This window comes from Triturus cristatus, chromosome 6 (assembly GCF_964204655.1).
Source record: "Triturus cristatus chromosome 6, aTriCri1.1, whole genome shotgun sequence".
NCBI lineage: Eukaryota > Metazoa > Chordata > Amphibia > Caudata > Salamandridae > Triturus > Triturus cristatus.
The window spans coordinates 937,275,617-937,291,465 of NC_140589.1; positions in this window are offsets into that span (position 1 = coordinate 937,275,617).

The window sequence follows — 15,849 nt, forward strand, 5'->3', positions numbered from 1 at the left end:
GGGAATTCTCAAGGGCATATTATCAAGCCCATTATCGCCGCTTTAGCGGCAGTTTCCTGCCACTACAGCGGCGATAATTTTAACGCTGTTTCTTGATAATATGCCCCTTGGTGTAATTCAGTTCAGCAGTGTTTGCTATAACCGTGTGTAAAGTTTCCTATGGGAAAATGATTTTTTTACCACTATTTTTTTAATCTCTCAGGAACTACTGAACAGATTTACACCATTTAAAAAAAAGGGCGCATTCTGAACCAAGGGCTACCTTTTTTCAAAATTTGGTGTAATTCCATTCCGCAGTTTGGGCTATAGCCGTGTCTAAAATGTCCTACGGGAAATAACATGGGGAACATTACCCCCCTTTTTTCTCAGCCCCCGCTTGACGAATCACCCCCAAACTTTCAGGAGAGGAGCTGACCGGAACGTGCCATTAGTTTTGAAAATTTCACGAAGATTCGTCAACCGGCGCCAAAGTTATTTGGAATAGAATGTTATGATTTTCCTATGGATAATAGGTCCTAACTATAACTACCTACTGGCGACCGCCAGTTGGTTTTATATATATATATATATACATATATATATATATATATATATATATATCCAAAACAAGAAGCACCAGACTTGGGAGAGCCAACACCTTGTGTATTGCTTTATTTCCGCCAGGCAGCTTTGCTCATAAACAGCCAATGCACAGAATTCATGCCAAGAGTTACAGTCCTTACGCGTTTCTGGCGTCTTGCGCCCTTGCTCACAGGAATCTTGGTCAAATGCGGAACGGCAGACTACCGTATCTCTTAAATACCAATTTATTCAATTTCGCCCGGTGGGCGTGTCCGCTCATTGCATCATGGTATTTGGAGTTCTTTTAGCAAGATGAATCTTTCGTCGTTACGGCTGCTTGGTTCCTTCTTTGAATGTAAATTACCTTCGTAGGTTTCTTGTGTCTGTCAGCGGTTTGGTCAGAGCTGTTATTGATCCTTAGTTGCGGAAAACACAAAGCTCCATCTCGCTGAGTTCGATAACCAGCTGGACACCGCTGTATATGCGGGGGGCTCTTCCGCGACCCGGGCAGGCCGCACTTAATATCCAAAACAAGAAGCACCAGACTTGGGAGAGCCAACACCTTGTGTATTGCTTTATTTCCGCCAGGCAGCTTTGCTCATAAACAGCCAATGCACAGAATTCATGCCAAGAGTTACAGTCCTTACGCGTTTCTGGCGTCTTGCGCCCTTGCTCACAGGAATCTTGGTCAAATGCGGAACGGCAGACTACCGTATCTCTTAAATACCAATTTATTCAATTTCGCCCGGTGGGCGTGTCCGCTCATTGCATCATGGTATTTGGAGTTCTTTTAGCAAGATGAATCTTTCGTCGTTACGGCTGCTTGGTTCCTTCTTTGAATTTAAATTACCTTCGTAGGTTTCTTGTGTCTGTCAGCGGTTTGGTCAGAGCTGTTATTGATCCTTAGTTGCGGAAAACACAAAGCTCCATCTCGCTGAGTTCGATAACCAGCTGGACACCGCTGTATATGCGGGGGGCTCTTCCGCGACCCGGGCAGGCCGCACTTAATATCCAAAACAAGAAGCACCAGACTTGGGAGAGCCAACACCTTGTGTATTGCTTTATTTCCGCCAGGCAGCTTTGCTCATAAACAGCCAATGCACAGAATTCATGCCAAGAGTTACAGTCCTTACGCGTTTCTGGCGTCTTGCGCCCTTGCTCACAGGAATCTTGGTCAAATGCGGAACGGCAGACTACCGTATCTCTTAAATACCAATTTATTCAATTTCGCCCGGTGGGCGTGTCCGCTCATTGCATCATGGTATTTGGAGTTCTTTTAGCAAGATGAATCTTTCGTCGTTACGGCTGCTTGGTTCCTTCTTTGAATTTAAATTACCTTCGTAGGTTTCTTGTGTCTGTCAGCGGTTTGGTCAGAGCTGTTATTGATCCTTAGTTGCGGAAAACACAAAGCTCCATCTCGCTGAGTTCGATAACCAGCTGGACACCGCTGTATATGCGGGGGGCTCTTCCGCGACCCGGGCAGGCCGCACTTAATATCCAAAACAAGAAGCACCAGACTTGGGAGAGCCAACACCTTGTGTATTGCTTTATTTCCGCCAGGCAGCTTTGCTCATAAACAGCCAATGCACAGAATTCATGCCAAGAGTTACAGTCCTTACGCGTTTCTGGCGTCTTGCGCCCTTGCTCACAGGAATCTTGGTCAAATGCGGAACGGCAGACTACCGTATCTCTTAAATACCAATTTATTCAATTTCGCCCGGTGGGCGTGTCCGTTCATTGCATCATGGTATTTGGAGTTCTTTTAGCAAGATGAATCTTTCGTCGTTACGGCTGCTTGGTTCCTTCTTTGAATTTAAATTACCTTCGTAGGTTTCTTGTGTCTGTCAGCGGTTTGGTCAGAGCTGTTATTGATCCTTAGTTGCGGAAAACACAAAGCTCCATCTCGCTGAGTTCGATAACCAGCTGGACACCGCTGTATATGCGGGGGGCTCTTCCGCGACCCGGGCAGGCCGCACTTAATATCCAAAACAAGAAGCACCAGACTTGGGAGAGCCAACACCTTGTGTATTGCTTTATTTCCGCCAGGCAGCTTTGCTCATAAACAGCCAATGCACAGAATTCATGCCAAGAGTTACAGTCCTTACGCGTTTCTGGCGTCTTGCGCCCTTGCTCACAGGAATCTTGGTCAAATGCGGAACGGCAGACTACCGTATCTCTTAAATACCAATTTATTCAATTTCGCCCGGTGGGCGTGTCCGCTCATTGCATCATGGTATTTGGAGTTCTTTTAGCAAGATGAATCTTTCGTCGTTACGGCTGCTTGGTTCCTTCTTTGAATTTAAATTACCTTCGTAGGTTTCTTGTGTCTGTCAGCGGTTTGGTCAGAGCTGTTATTGATCCTTAGTTGCGGAAAACACAAAGCTCCATCTCGCTGAGTTCGATAACCAGCTGGACACCGCTGTATATGCGGGGGGCTCTTCTGCGACCCGGGCAGGCCGCACTTAATATCCAAAACAAGAAGCACCAGACTTGGGAGAGCCAACACCTTGTGTATTGCTTTTTTTCCGCCAGGCAGCTTTGCTCATAAACAGCCAATGCACAGAATTCATGCCAAGAGTTACAGTCCTTACGCGTTTCTGGCGTCTTGCGCCCTTGCTCACAGGAATCTTGGTCAAATGCGGAACGGCAGACTACCGTATCTCTTAAATACCAATTTATTCAATTTCGCCCGGTGGGCGTGTCCGCTCATTGCATCATGGTATTTGGAGTTCTTTTAGCAAGATGAATCTTTCGTCGTTACGGCTGCTTGGTTCCTTCTTTGAATTTAAATTACCTTCGTAGGTTTCTTGTGTCTGTCAGCGGTTTGGTCAGAGCTGTTATTGATCCTTAGTTGCGGAAAACACAAAGCTCCATCTCGCTGAGTTCGATAACCAGCTGGACACCGCTGTATATGCGGGGGGCTCTTCCGCGACCCGGGCAGGCCGCACTTAATATCCAAAACAAGAAGCACCAGACTTGGGAGAGCCAACACCTTGTGTATTGCTTTATTTCCGCCAGGCAGCTTTGCTCATAAACAGCCAATGCACAGAATTCATGCCAAGAGTTACAGTCCTTACGCGTTTCTGGCGTCTTGCGCCCTTGCTCACAGGAATCTTGGTCAAATGCGGAACGGCAGACTACCGTATCTCTTAAATACCAATTTATTCAATTTCGCCCGGTGGGCGTGTCCGCTCATTGCATCATGGTATTTGGAGTTCTTTTAGCAAGATGAATCTTTCGTCGTTACGGCTGCTTGGTTCCTTCTTTGAATTTAAATTACCTTCGTAGGTTTCTTGTGTCTGTCAGCGGTTTGGTCAGAGCTGTTATTGATCCTTAGTTGCGGAAAACACAAAGCTCCATCTCGCTGAGTTCGATAACCAGCTGGACACCGCTGTATATGCGGGGGGCTCTTCCGCGACCCGGGCAGGCCGCACTTAATATCCAAAACAAGAAGCACCAGACTTGGGAGAGCCAACACCTTGTGTATTGCTTTATTTCCGCCAGGCAGCTTTGCTCATAAACAGCCAATGCACAGAATTCATGCCAAGAGTTACAGTCCTTACGCGTTTCTGGCGTCTTGCGCCCTTGCTCACAGGAATCTTGGTCAAATGCGGAACGGCAGACTACCGTATCTCTTAAATACCAATTTATTCAATTTCGCCCGGTGGGCGTGTCCGCTCATTGCATCATGGTATTTGGAGTTCTTTTAGCAAGATGAATCTTTCGTCGTTACGGCTGCTTGGTTCCTTCTTTGAATTTAAATTACCTTCGTAGGTTTCTTGTGTCTGTCAGCGGTTTGGTCAGAGCTGTTATTGATCCTTAGTTGCGGAAAACACAAAGCTCCATCTCGCTGAGTTCGATAACCAGCTGGACACCGCTGTATATGCGGGGGGCTCTTCCGCGACCCGGGCAGGCCGCACTTAATATCCAAAACAAGAAGCACCAGACTTGGGAGAGCCAACACCTTGTGTATTGCTTTATTTCCGCCAGGCAGCTTTGCTCATAAACAGCCAATGCACAGAATTCATGCCAAGAGTTACAGTCCTTACGCGTTTCTGGCGTCTTGCGCCCTTGCTCACAGGAATCTTGGTCAAATGCGGAACGGCAGACTACCGTATCTCTTAAATACCAATTTATTCAATTTCGCCCGGTGGGCGTGTCCGCTCATTGCATCATGGTATTTGGAGTTCTTTTAGCAAGATGAATCTTTCGTCGTTACGGCTGCTTGGTTCCTTCTTTGAATTTAAATTACCTTCGTAGGTTTCTTGTGTCTGTCAGCGGTTTGGTCAGAGCTGTTATTGATCCTTAGTTGCGGAAAACACAAAGCTCCATCTCGCTGAGTTCGATAACCAGCTGGACACCGCTGTATATGCGGGGGGCTCTTCCGCGACCCGGGCAGGCCGCACTTAATATCCAAAACAAGAAGCACCAGACTTGGGAGAGCCAACACCTTGTGTATTGCTTTATTTCCGCCAGGCAGCTTTGCTCATAAACAGCCAATGCACAGAATTCATGCCAAGAGTTACAGTCCTTACGCGTTTCTGGCGTCTTGCGCCCTTGCTCACAGGAATCTTGGTCAAATGCGGAACGGCAGACTACCGTATCTCTTAAATACCAATTTATTCAATTTCGCCCGGTGGGCGTGTCCGTTCATTGCATCATGGTATTTGGAGTTCTTTTAGCAAGATGAATCTTTCGTCGTTACGGCTGCTTGGTTCCTTCTTTGAATTTAAATTACCTTCGTAGGTTTCTTGTGTCTGTCAGCGGTTTGGTCAGAGCTGTTATTGATCCTTAGTTGCGGAAAACACAAAGCTCCATCTCGCTGAGTTCGATAACCAGCTGGACACCGCTGTATATGCGGGGGGCTCTTCCGCGACCCGGGCAGGCCGCACTTAATATCCAAAACAAGAAGCACCAGACTTGGGAGAGCCAACACCTTGTGTATTGCTTTATTTCCGCCAGGCAGCTTTGCTCATAAACAGCCAATGCACAGAATTCATGCCAAGAGTTACAGTCCTTACGCGTTTCTGGCGTCTTGCGCCCTTGCTCACAGGAATCTTGGTCAAATGCGGAACGGCAGACTACTGTATCTCTTAAATACCAATTTATTCAATTTCGCCCGGTGGGCGTGTCCGCTCATTGCATCATGGTATTTGGAGTTCTTTTAGCAAGATGAATCTTTCGTCGTTACGGCTGCTTGGTTCCTTCTTTGAATTTAAATTACCTTCGTAGGTTTCTTGTGTCTGTCAGCGGTTTGGTCAGAGCTGTTATTGATCCTTAGTTGCGGAAAACACAAAGCTCCATCTCGCTGAGTTCGATAACCAGCTGGACACCGCTGTATATGCGGGGGGCTCTTCCGCGACCCGGGCAGGCCGCACTTAATATCCAAAACAAGAAGCACCAGACTTGGGAGAGCCAACACCTTGTGTATTGCTTTATTTCCGCCAGGCAGCTTTGCTCATAAACAGCCAATGCACAGAATTCATGCCAAGAGTTACAGTCCTTACGCGTTTCTGGCGTCTTGCGCCCTTGCTCACAGGAATCTTGGTCAAATGCGGAACGGCAGACTACCGTATCTCTTAAATACCAATTTATTCAATTTCGCCCGGTGGGCGTGTCCGCTCATTGCATCATGGTATTTGGAGTTCTTTTAGCAAGATGAATCTTTCGTCGTTACGGCTGCTTGGTTCCTTCTTTGAATTTAAATTACCTTCGTAGGTTTCTTGTGTCTGTCAGCGGTTTGGTCAGAGCTGTTATTGATCCTTAGTTGCGGAAAACACAAAGCTCCATCTCGCTGAGTTCGATAACCAGCTGGACACCGCTGTATATGCGGGGGGCTCTTCCGCGACCCGGGCAGGCCGCACTTAATATCCAAAACAAGAAGCACCAGACTTGGGAGAGCCAACACCTTGTGTATTGCTTTATTTCCGCCAGGCAGCTTTGCTCATAAACAGCCAATGCACAGAATTCATGCCAAGAGTTACAGTCCTTACGCGTTTCTGGCGTCTTGCGCCCTTGCTCACAGGAATCTTGGTCAAATGCGGAACGGCAGACTACCGTATCTCTTAAATACCAATTTATTCAATTTCGCCCGGTGGGCGTGTCCGCTCATTGCATCATGGTATTTGGAGTTCTTTTAGCAAGATGAATCTTTCGTCGTTACGGCTGCTTGGTTCCTTCTTTGAATGTAAATTACCTTCGTAGGTTTCTTGTGTCTGTCAGCGGTTTGGTCAGAGCTGTTATTGATCCTTAGTTGCGGAAAACACAAAGCTCCATCTCGCTGAGTTCGATAACCAGCTGGACACCGCTGTATATGCGGGGGGCTCTTCCGCGACCCGGGCAGGCCGCACTTAATATCCAAAACAAGAAGCACCAGACTTGGGAGAGCCAACACCTTGTGTATTGCTTTATTTCCGCCAGGCAGCTTTGCTCATAAACAGCCAATGCACAGAATTCATGCCAAGAGTTACAGTCCTTACGCGTTTCTGGCGTCTTGCGCCCTTGCTCACAGGAATCTTGGTCAAATGCGGAACGGCAGACTACCGTATCTCTTAAATACCAATTTATTCAATTTCGCCCGGTGGGCGTGTCCGCTCATTGCATCATGGTATTTGGAGTTCTTTTAGCAAGATGAATCTTTCGTCGTTACGGCTGCTTGGTTCCTTCTTTGAATTTAAATTACCTTCGTAGGTTTCTTGTGTCTGTCAGCGGTTTGGTCAGAGCTGTTATTGATCCTTAGTTGCGGAAAACACAAAGCTCCATCTCGCTGAGTTCGATAACCAGCTGGACACCGCTGTATATGCGGGGGGCTCTTCCGCGACCCGGGCAGGCCGCACTTAATATCCAAAACAAGAAGCACCAGACTTGGGAGAGCCAACACCTTGTGTATTGCTTTATTTCCGCCAGGCAGCTTTGCTCATAAACAGCCAATGCACAGAATTCATGCCAAGAGTTACAGTCCTTACGCGTTTCTGGCGTCTTGCGCCCTTGCTCACAGGAATCTTGGTCAAATGCGGAACGGCAGACTACCGTATCTCTTAAATACCAATTTATTCAATTTCGCCCGGTGGGCGTGTCCGCTCATTGCATCATGGTATTTGGAGTTCTTTTAGCAAGATGAATCTTTCGTCGTTACGGCTGCTTGGTTCCTTCTTTGAATTTAAATTACCTTCGTAGGTTTCTTGTGTCTGTCAGCAGTTTGGTCAGAGCTGTTATTGATCCTTAGTTGCGGAAAACACAAAGCTCCATCTCGCTGAGTTCGATAACCAGCTGGACACCGCTGTATATGCGGGGGGCTCTTCCGCGACCCGGGCAGGCCGCACTTAATATCCAAAACAAGAAGCACCAGACTTGGGAGAGCCAACACCTTGTGTATTGCTTTATTTCCGCCAGGCAGCTTTGCTCATAAACAGCCAATGCACAGAATTCATGCCAAGAGTTACAGTCCTTACGCGTTTCTGGCGTCTTGCGCCCTTGCTCACAGGAATCTTGGTCAAATGCGGAACGGCAGACTACCGTATCTCTTAAATACCAATTTATTCAATTTCGCCCGGTGGGCGTGTCCGTTCATTGCATCATGGTATTTGGAGTTCTTTTAGCAAGATGAATCTTTCGTCGTTACGGCTGCTTGGTTCCTTCTTTGAATTTAAATTACCTTCGTAGGTTTCTTGTGTCTGTCAGCGGTTTGGTCAGAGCTGTTATTGATCCTTAGTTGCGGAAAACACAAAGCTCCATCTCGCTGAGTTCGATAACCAGCTGGACACCGCTGTATATGCGGGGGGCTCTTCCGCGACCCGGGCAGGCCGCACTTAATATCCAAAACAAGAAGCACCAGACTTGGGAGAGCCAACACCTTGTGTATTGCTTTATTTCCGCCAGGCAGCTTTGCTCATAAACAGCCAATGCACAGAATTCATGCCAAGAGTTACAGTCCTTACGCGTTTCTGGCGTCTTGCGCCCTTGCTCACAGGAATCTTGGTCAAATGCGGAACGGCAGACTACCGTATCTCTTAAATACCAATTTATTCAATTTCGCCCGGTGGGCGTGTCCGCTCATTGCATCATGGTATTTGGAGTTCTTTTAGCAAGATGAATCTTTCGTCGTTACGGCTGCTTGGTTCCTTCTTTGAATTTAAATTACCTTCGTAGGTTTCTTGTGTCTGTCAGCGGTTTGGTCAGAGCTGTTATTGATCCTTAGTTGCGGAAAACACAAAGCTCCATCTCGCTGAGTTCGATAACCAGCTGGACACCGCTGTATATGCGGGGGGCTCTTCTGCGACCCGGGCAGGCCGCACTTAATATCCAAAACAAGAAGCACCAGACTTGGGAGAGCCAACACCTTGTGTATTGCTTTTTTTCCGCCAGGCAGCTTTGCTCATAAACAGCCAATGCACAGAATTCATGCCAAGAGTTACAGTCCTTACGCGTTTCTGGCGTCTTGCGCCCTTGCTCACAGGAATCTTGGTCAAATGCGGAACGGCAGACTACCGTATCTCTTAAATACCAATTTATTCAATTTCGCCCGGTGGGCGTGTCCGCTCATTGCATCATGGTATTTGGAGTTCTTTTAGCAAGATGAATCTTTCGTCGTTACGGCTGCTTGGTTCCTTCTTTGAATTTAAATTACCTTCGTAGGTTTCTTGTGTCTGTCAGCGGTTTGGTCAGAGCTGTTATTGATCCTTAGTTGCGGAAAACACAAAGCTCCATCTCGCTGAGTTCGATAACCAGCTGGACACCGCTGTATATGCGGGGGGCTCTTCCGCGACCCGGGCAGGCCGCACTTAATATCCAAAACAAGAAGCACCAGACTTGGGAGAGCCAACACCTTGTGTATTGCTTTATTTCCGCCAGGCAGCTTTGCTCATAAACAGCCAATGCACAGAATTCATGCCAAGAGTTACAGTCCTTACGCGTTTCTGGCGTCTTGCGCCCTTGCTCACAGGAATCTTGGTCAAATGCGGAACGGCAGACTACCGTATCTCTTAAATACCAATTTATTCAATTTCGCCCGGTGGGCGTGTCCGCTCATTGCATCATGGTATTTGGAGTTCTTTTAGCAAGATGAATCTTTCGTCGTTACGGCTGCTTGGTTCCTTCTTTGAATTTAAATTACCTTCGTAGGTTTCTTGTGTCTGTCAGCGGTTTGGTCAGAGCTGTTATTGATCCTTAGTTGCGGAAAACACAAAGCTCCATCTCGCTGAGTTCGATAACCAGCTGGACACCGCTGTATATGCGGGGGGCTCTTCCGCGACCCGGGCAGGCCGCACTTAATATCCAAAACAAGAAGCACCAGACTTGGGAGAGCCAACACCTTGTGTATTGCTTTATTTCCGCCAGGCAGCTTTGCTCATAAACAGCCAATGCACAGAATTCATGCCAAGAGTTACAGTCCTTACGCGTTTCTGGCGTCTTGCGCCCTTGCTCACAGGAATCTTGGTCAAATGCGGAACGGCAGACTACCGTATCTCTTAAATACCAATTTATTCAATTTCGCCCGGTGGGCGTGTCCGCTCATTGCATCATGGTATTTGGAGTTCTTTTAGCAAGATGAATCTTTCGTCGTTACGGCTGCTTGGTTCCTTCTTTGAATTTAAATTACCTTCGTAGGTTTCTTGTGTCTGTCAGCGGTTTGGTCAGAGCTGTTATTGATCCTTAGTTGCGGAAAACACAAAGCTCCATCTCGCTGAGTTCGATAACCAGCTGGACACCGCTGTATATGCGGGGGGCTCTTCCGCGACCCGGGCAGGCCGCACTTAATATCCAAAACAAGAAGCACCAGACTTGGGAGAGCCAACACCTTGTGTATTGCTTTATTTCCGCCAGGCAGCTTTGCTCATAAACAGCCAATGCACAGAATTCATGCCAAGAGTTACAGTCCTTACGCGTTTCTGGCGTCTTGCGCCCTTGCTCACAGGAATCTTGGTCAAATGCGGAACGGCAGACTACCGTATCTCTTAAATACCAATTTATTCAATTTCGCCCGGTGGGCGTGTCCGCTCATTGCATCATGGTATTTGGAGTTCTTTTAGCAAGATGAATCTTTCGTCGTTACGGCTGCTTGGTTCCTTCTTTGAATTTAAATTACCTTCGTAGGTTTCTTGTGTCTGTCAGCGGTTTGGTCAGAGCTGTTATTGATCCTTAGTTGCGGAAAACACAAAGCTCCATCTCGCTGAGTTCGATAACCAGCTGGACACCGCTGTATATGCGGGGGGCTCTTCCGCGACCCGGGCAGGCCGCACTTAATATCCAAAACAAGAAGCACCAGACTTGGGAGAGCCAACACCTTGTGTATTGCTTTATTTCCGCCAGGCAGCTTTGCTCATAAACAGCCAATGCACAGAATTCATGCCAAGAGTTACAGTCCTTACGCGTTTCTGGCGTCTTGCGCCCTTGCTCACAGGAATCTTGGTCAAATGCGGAACGGCAGACTACCGTATCTCTTAAATACCAATTTATTCAATTTCGCCCGGTGGGCGTGTCCGTTCATTGCATCATGGTATTTGGAGTTCTTTTAGCAAGATGAATCTTTCGTCGTTACGGCTGCTTGGTTCCTTCTTTGAATTTAAATTACCTTCGTAGGTTTCTTGTGTCTGTCAGCGGTTTGGTCAGAGCTGTTATTGATCCTTAGTTGCGGAAAACACAAAGCTCCATCTCGCTGAGTTCGATAACCAGCTGGACACCGCTGTATATGCGGGGGGCTCTTCCGCGACCCGGGCAGGCCGCACTTAATATCCAAAACAAGAAGCACCAGACTTGGGAGAGCCAACACCTTGTGTATTGCTTTATTTCCGCCAGGCAGCTTTGCTCATAAACAGCCAATGCACAGAATTCATGCCAAGAGTTACAGTCCTTACGCGTTTCTGGCGTCTTGCGCCCTTGCTCACAGGAATCTTGGTCAAATGCGGAACGGCAGACTACTGTATCTCTTAAATACCAATTTATTCAATTTCGCCCGGTGGGCGTGTCCGCTCATTGCATCATGGTATTTGGAGTTCTTTTAGCAAGATGAATCTTTCGTCGTTACGGCTGCTTGGTTCCTTCTTTGAATTTAAATTACCTTCGTAGGTTTCTTGTGTCTGTCAGCGGTTTGGTCAGAGCTGTTATTGATCCTTAGTTGCGGAAAACACAAAGCTCCATCTCGCTGAGTTCGATAACCAGCTGGACACTGCTGTATATGCGGGGGGCTCTTCCGCGACCCGGGCAGGCCGCACTTAATATCCAAAACAAGAAGCACCAGACTTGGGAGAGCCAACACCTTGTGTATTGCTTTATTTCCGCCAGGCAGCTTTGCTCATAAACAGCCAATGCACAGAATTCATGCCAAGAGTTACAGTCCTTACGCGTTTCTGGCGTCTTGCGCCCTTGCTCACAGGAATCTTGGTCAAATGCGGAACGGCAGACTACCGTATCTCTTAAATACCAATTTATTCAATTTCGCCCGGTGGGCGTGTCCGCTCATTGCATCATGGTATTTGGAGTTCTTTTAGCAAGATGAATCTTTCGTCGTTACGGCTGCTTGGTTCCTTCTTTGAATTTAAATTACCTTCGTAGGTTTCTTGTGTCTGTCAGCGGTTTGGTCAGAGCTGTTATTGATCCTTAGTTGCGGAAAACACAAAGCTCCATCTCGCTGAGTTCGATAACCAGCTGGACACCGCTGTATATGCGGGGGGCTCTTCCGCGACCCGGGCAGGCCGCACTTAATATCCAAAACAAGAAGCACCAGACTTGGGAGAGCCAACACCTTGTGTATTGCTTTATTTCCGCCAGGCAGCTTTGCTCATAAACAGCCAATGCACAGAATTCATGCCAAGAGTTACAGTCCTTACGCGTTTCTGGCGTCTTGCGCCCTTGCTCACAGGAATCTTGGTCAAATGCGGAACGGCAGACTACCGTATCTCTTAAATACCAATTTATTCAATTTCGCCCGGTGGGCGTGTCCGCTCATTGCATCATGGTATTTGGAGTTCTTTTAGCAAGATGAATCTTTCGTCGTTACGGCTGCTTGGTTCCTTCTTTGAATTTAAATTACCTTCGTAGGTTTCTTGTGTCTGTCAGCGGTTTGGTCAGAGCTGTTATTGATCCTTAGTTGCGGAAAACACAAAGCTCCATCTCGCTGAGTTCGATAACCAGCTGGACACCGCTGTATATGCGGGGGGCTCTTCCGCGACCCGGGCAGGCCGCACTTAATATCCAAAACAAGAAGCACCAGACTTGGGAGAGCCAACACCTTGTGTATTGCTTTATTTCCGCCAGGCAGCTTTGCTCATAAACAGCCAATGCACAGAATTCATGCCAAGAGTTACAGTCCTTACGCGTTTCTGGCGTCTTGCGCCCTTGCTCACAGGAATCTTGGTCAAATGCGGAACGGCAGACTACCGTATCTCTTAAATACCAATTTATTCAATTTCGCCCGGTGGGCGTGTCCGTTCATTGCATCATGGTATTTGGAGTTCTTTTAGCAAGATGAATCTTTCGTCGTTACGGCTGCTTGGTTCCTTCTTTGAATTTAAATTACCTTCGTAGGTTTCTTGTGTCTGTCAGCGGTTTGGTCAGAGCTGTTATTGATCCTTAGTTGCGGAAAACACAAAGCTCCATCTCGCTGAGTTCGATAACCAGCTGGACACCGCTGTATATGCGGGGGGCTCTTCCGCGACCCGGGCAGGCCGCACTTAATATCCAAAACAAGAAGCACCAGACTTGGGAGAGCCAACACCTTGTGTATTGCTTTATTTCCGCCAGGCAGCTTTGCTCATAAACAGCCAATGCACAGAATTCATGCCAAGAGTTACAGTCCTTACGCGTTTCTGGCGTCTTGCGCCCTTGCTCACAGGAATCTTGGTCAAATGCGGAACGGCAGACTACCGTATCTCTTAAATACCAATTTATTCAATTTCGCCCGGTGGGCGTGTCCGCTCATTGCATCATGGTATTTGGAGTTCTTTTAGCAAGATGAATCTTTCGTCGTTACGGCTGCTTGGTTCCTTCTTTGAATTTAAATTACCTTCGTAGGTTTCTTGTGTCTGTCAGCGGTTTGGTCAGAGCTGTTATTGATCCTTAGTTGCGGAAAACACAAAGCTCCATCTCGCTGAGTTCGATAACCAGCTGGACACCGCTGTATATGCGGGGGGCTCTTCCGCGACCCGGGCAGGCCGCACTTAATATCCAAAACAAGAAGCACCAGACTTGGGAGAGCCAACACCTTGTGTATTGCTTTATTTCCGCCAGGCAGCTTTGCTCATAAACAGCCAATGCACAGAATTCATGCCAAGAGTTACAGTCCTTACGCGTTTCTGGCGTCTTGCGCCCTTGCTCACAGGAATCTTGGTCAAATGCGGAACGGCAGACTACCGTATCTCTTAAATACCAATTTATTCAATTTCGCCCGGTGGGCGTGTCCGCTCATTGCATCATGGTATTTGGAGTTCTTTTAGCAAGATGAATCTTTCGTCGTTACGGCTGCTTGGTTCCTTCTTTGAATTTAAATTACCTTCGTAGGTTTCTTGTGTCTGTCAGCGGTTTGGTCAGAGCTGTTATTGATCCTTAGTTGCGGAAAACACAAAGCTCCATCTCGCTGAGTTCGATAACCAGCTGGATACCGCTGTATATGCGGGGGGCTCTTCCGCGACCCGGGCAGGCCGCACTTAATATCCAAAACAAGAAGCACCAGACTTGGGAGAGCCAACACCTTGTGTATTGCTTTTTTTCCGCCAGGCAGCTTTGCTCATAAACAGCCAATGCACAGAATTCATGCCAAGAGTTACAGTCCTTACGCGTTTCTGGCGTCTTGCGCCCTTGCTCACAGGAATCTTGGTCAAATGCGGAACGGCAGACTACCGTATCTCTTAAATACCAATTTATTCAATTTCGCCCGGTGGGCGTGTCCGCTCATTGCATCATGGTATTTGGAGTTCTTTTAGCAAGATGAATCTTTCGTCGTTACGGCTGCTTGGTTCCTTCTTTGAATTTAAATTACCTTCGTAGGTTTCTTGTGTCTGTCAGCGGTTTGGTCAGAGCTGTTATTGATCCTTAGTTGCGGAAAACACAAAGCTCCATCTCGCTGAGTTCGATAACCAGCTGGACACCGCTGTATATGCGGGGGGCTCTTCCGCGACCCGGGCAGGCCGCACTTAATATCCAAAACAAGAAGCACCAGACTTGGGAGAGCCAACACCTTGTGTATTGCTTTATTTCCGCCAGGCAGCTTTGCTCATAAACAGCCAATGCACAGAATTCATGCCAAGAGTTACAGTCCTTACGCGTTTCTGGCGTCTTGCGCCCTTGCTCACAGGAATCTTGGTCAAATGCGGAACGGCAGACTACCGTATCTCTTAAATACCAATTTATTCAATTTCGCCCGGTGGGCGTGTCCGCTCATTGCATCATGGTATTTGGAGTTCTTTTAGCAAGATGAATCTTTCGTCGTTACGGCTGCTTGGTTCCTTCTTTGAATTTAAATTACCTTCGTAGGTTTCTTGTGTCTGTCAGCGGTTTGGTCAGAGCTGTTATTGATCCTTAGTTGCGGAAAACACAAAGCTCCATCTCGCTGAGTTCGATAACCAGCTGGACACCGCTGTATATGCGGGGGGCTCTTCCGCGACCCGGGCAGGCCGCACTTAATATCCAAAACAAGAAGCACCAGACTTGGGAGAGCCAACACCTTGTGTATTGCTTTATTTCCGCCAGGCAGCTTTGCTCATAAACAGCCAATGCACAGAATTCATGCCAAGAGTTACAGTCCTTACGCGTTTCTGGCGTCTTGCGCCCTTGCTCACAGGAATCTTGGTCAAATGCGGAACGGCAGACTACCGTATCTCTTAAATACCAATTTATTCAATTTCGCCCGGTGGGCGTGTCCGCTCATTGCATCATGGTATTTGGAGTTCTTTTAGCAAGATGAATCTTTCGTCGTTACGGCTGCTTGGTTCCTTCTTTGAATTTAAATTACCTTCGTAGGTTTCTTGTGTCTGTCAGCGGTTTGGTCAGAGCTGTTATTGATCCTTAGTTGCGGAAAACACAAAGCTCCATCTCGCTGAGTTCGATAACCAGCTGGACACCGCTGTATATGCGGGGGGCTCTTCCGCGACCCGGGCAGGCCGCACTTAATATCCAAAACAAGAAGCACCAGACTTGGGAGAGCCAACACCTTGTGTATTGCTTTATTTCCGCCAGGCAGCTTTGCTCATAAACAGCCAATGCACAGAATTCATGCCAAGAGTTACAGTCCTTACGCGTTTCTGGCGTCTTGCGCCCTTGCTCACAGGAATCTTGGTCAAATGCGGAACGGCAGAC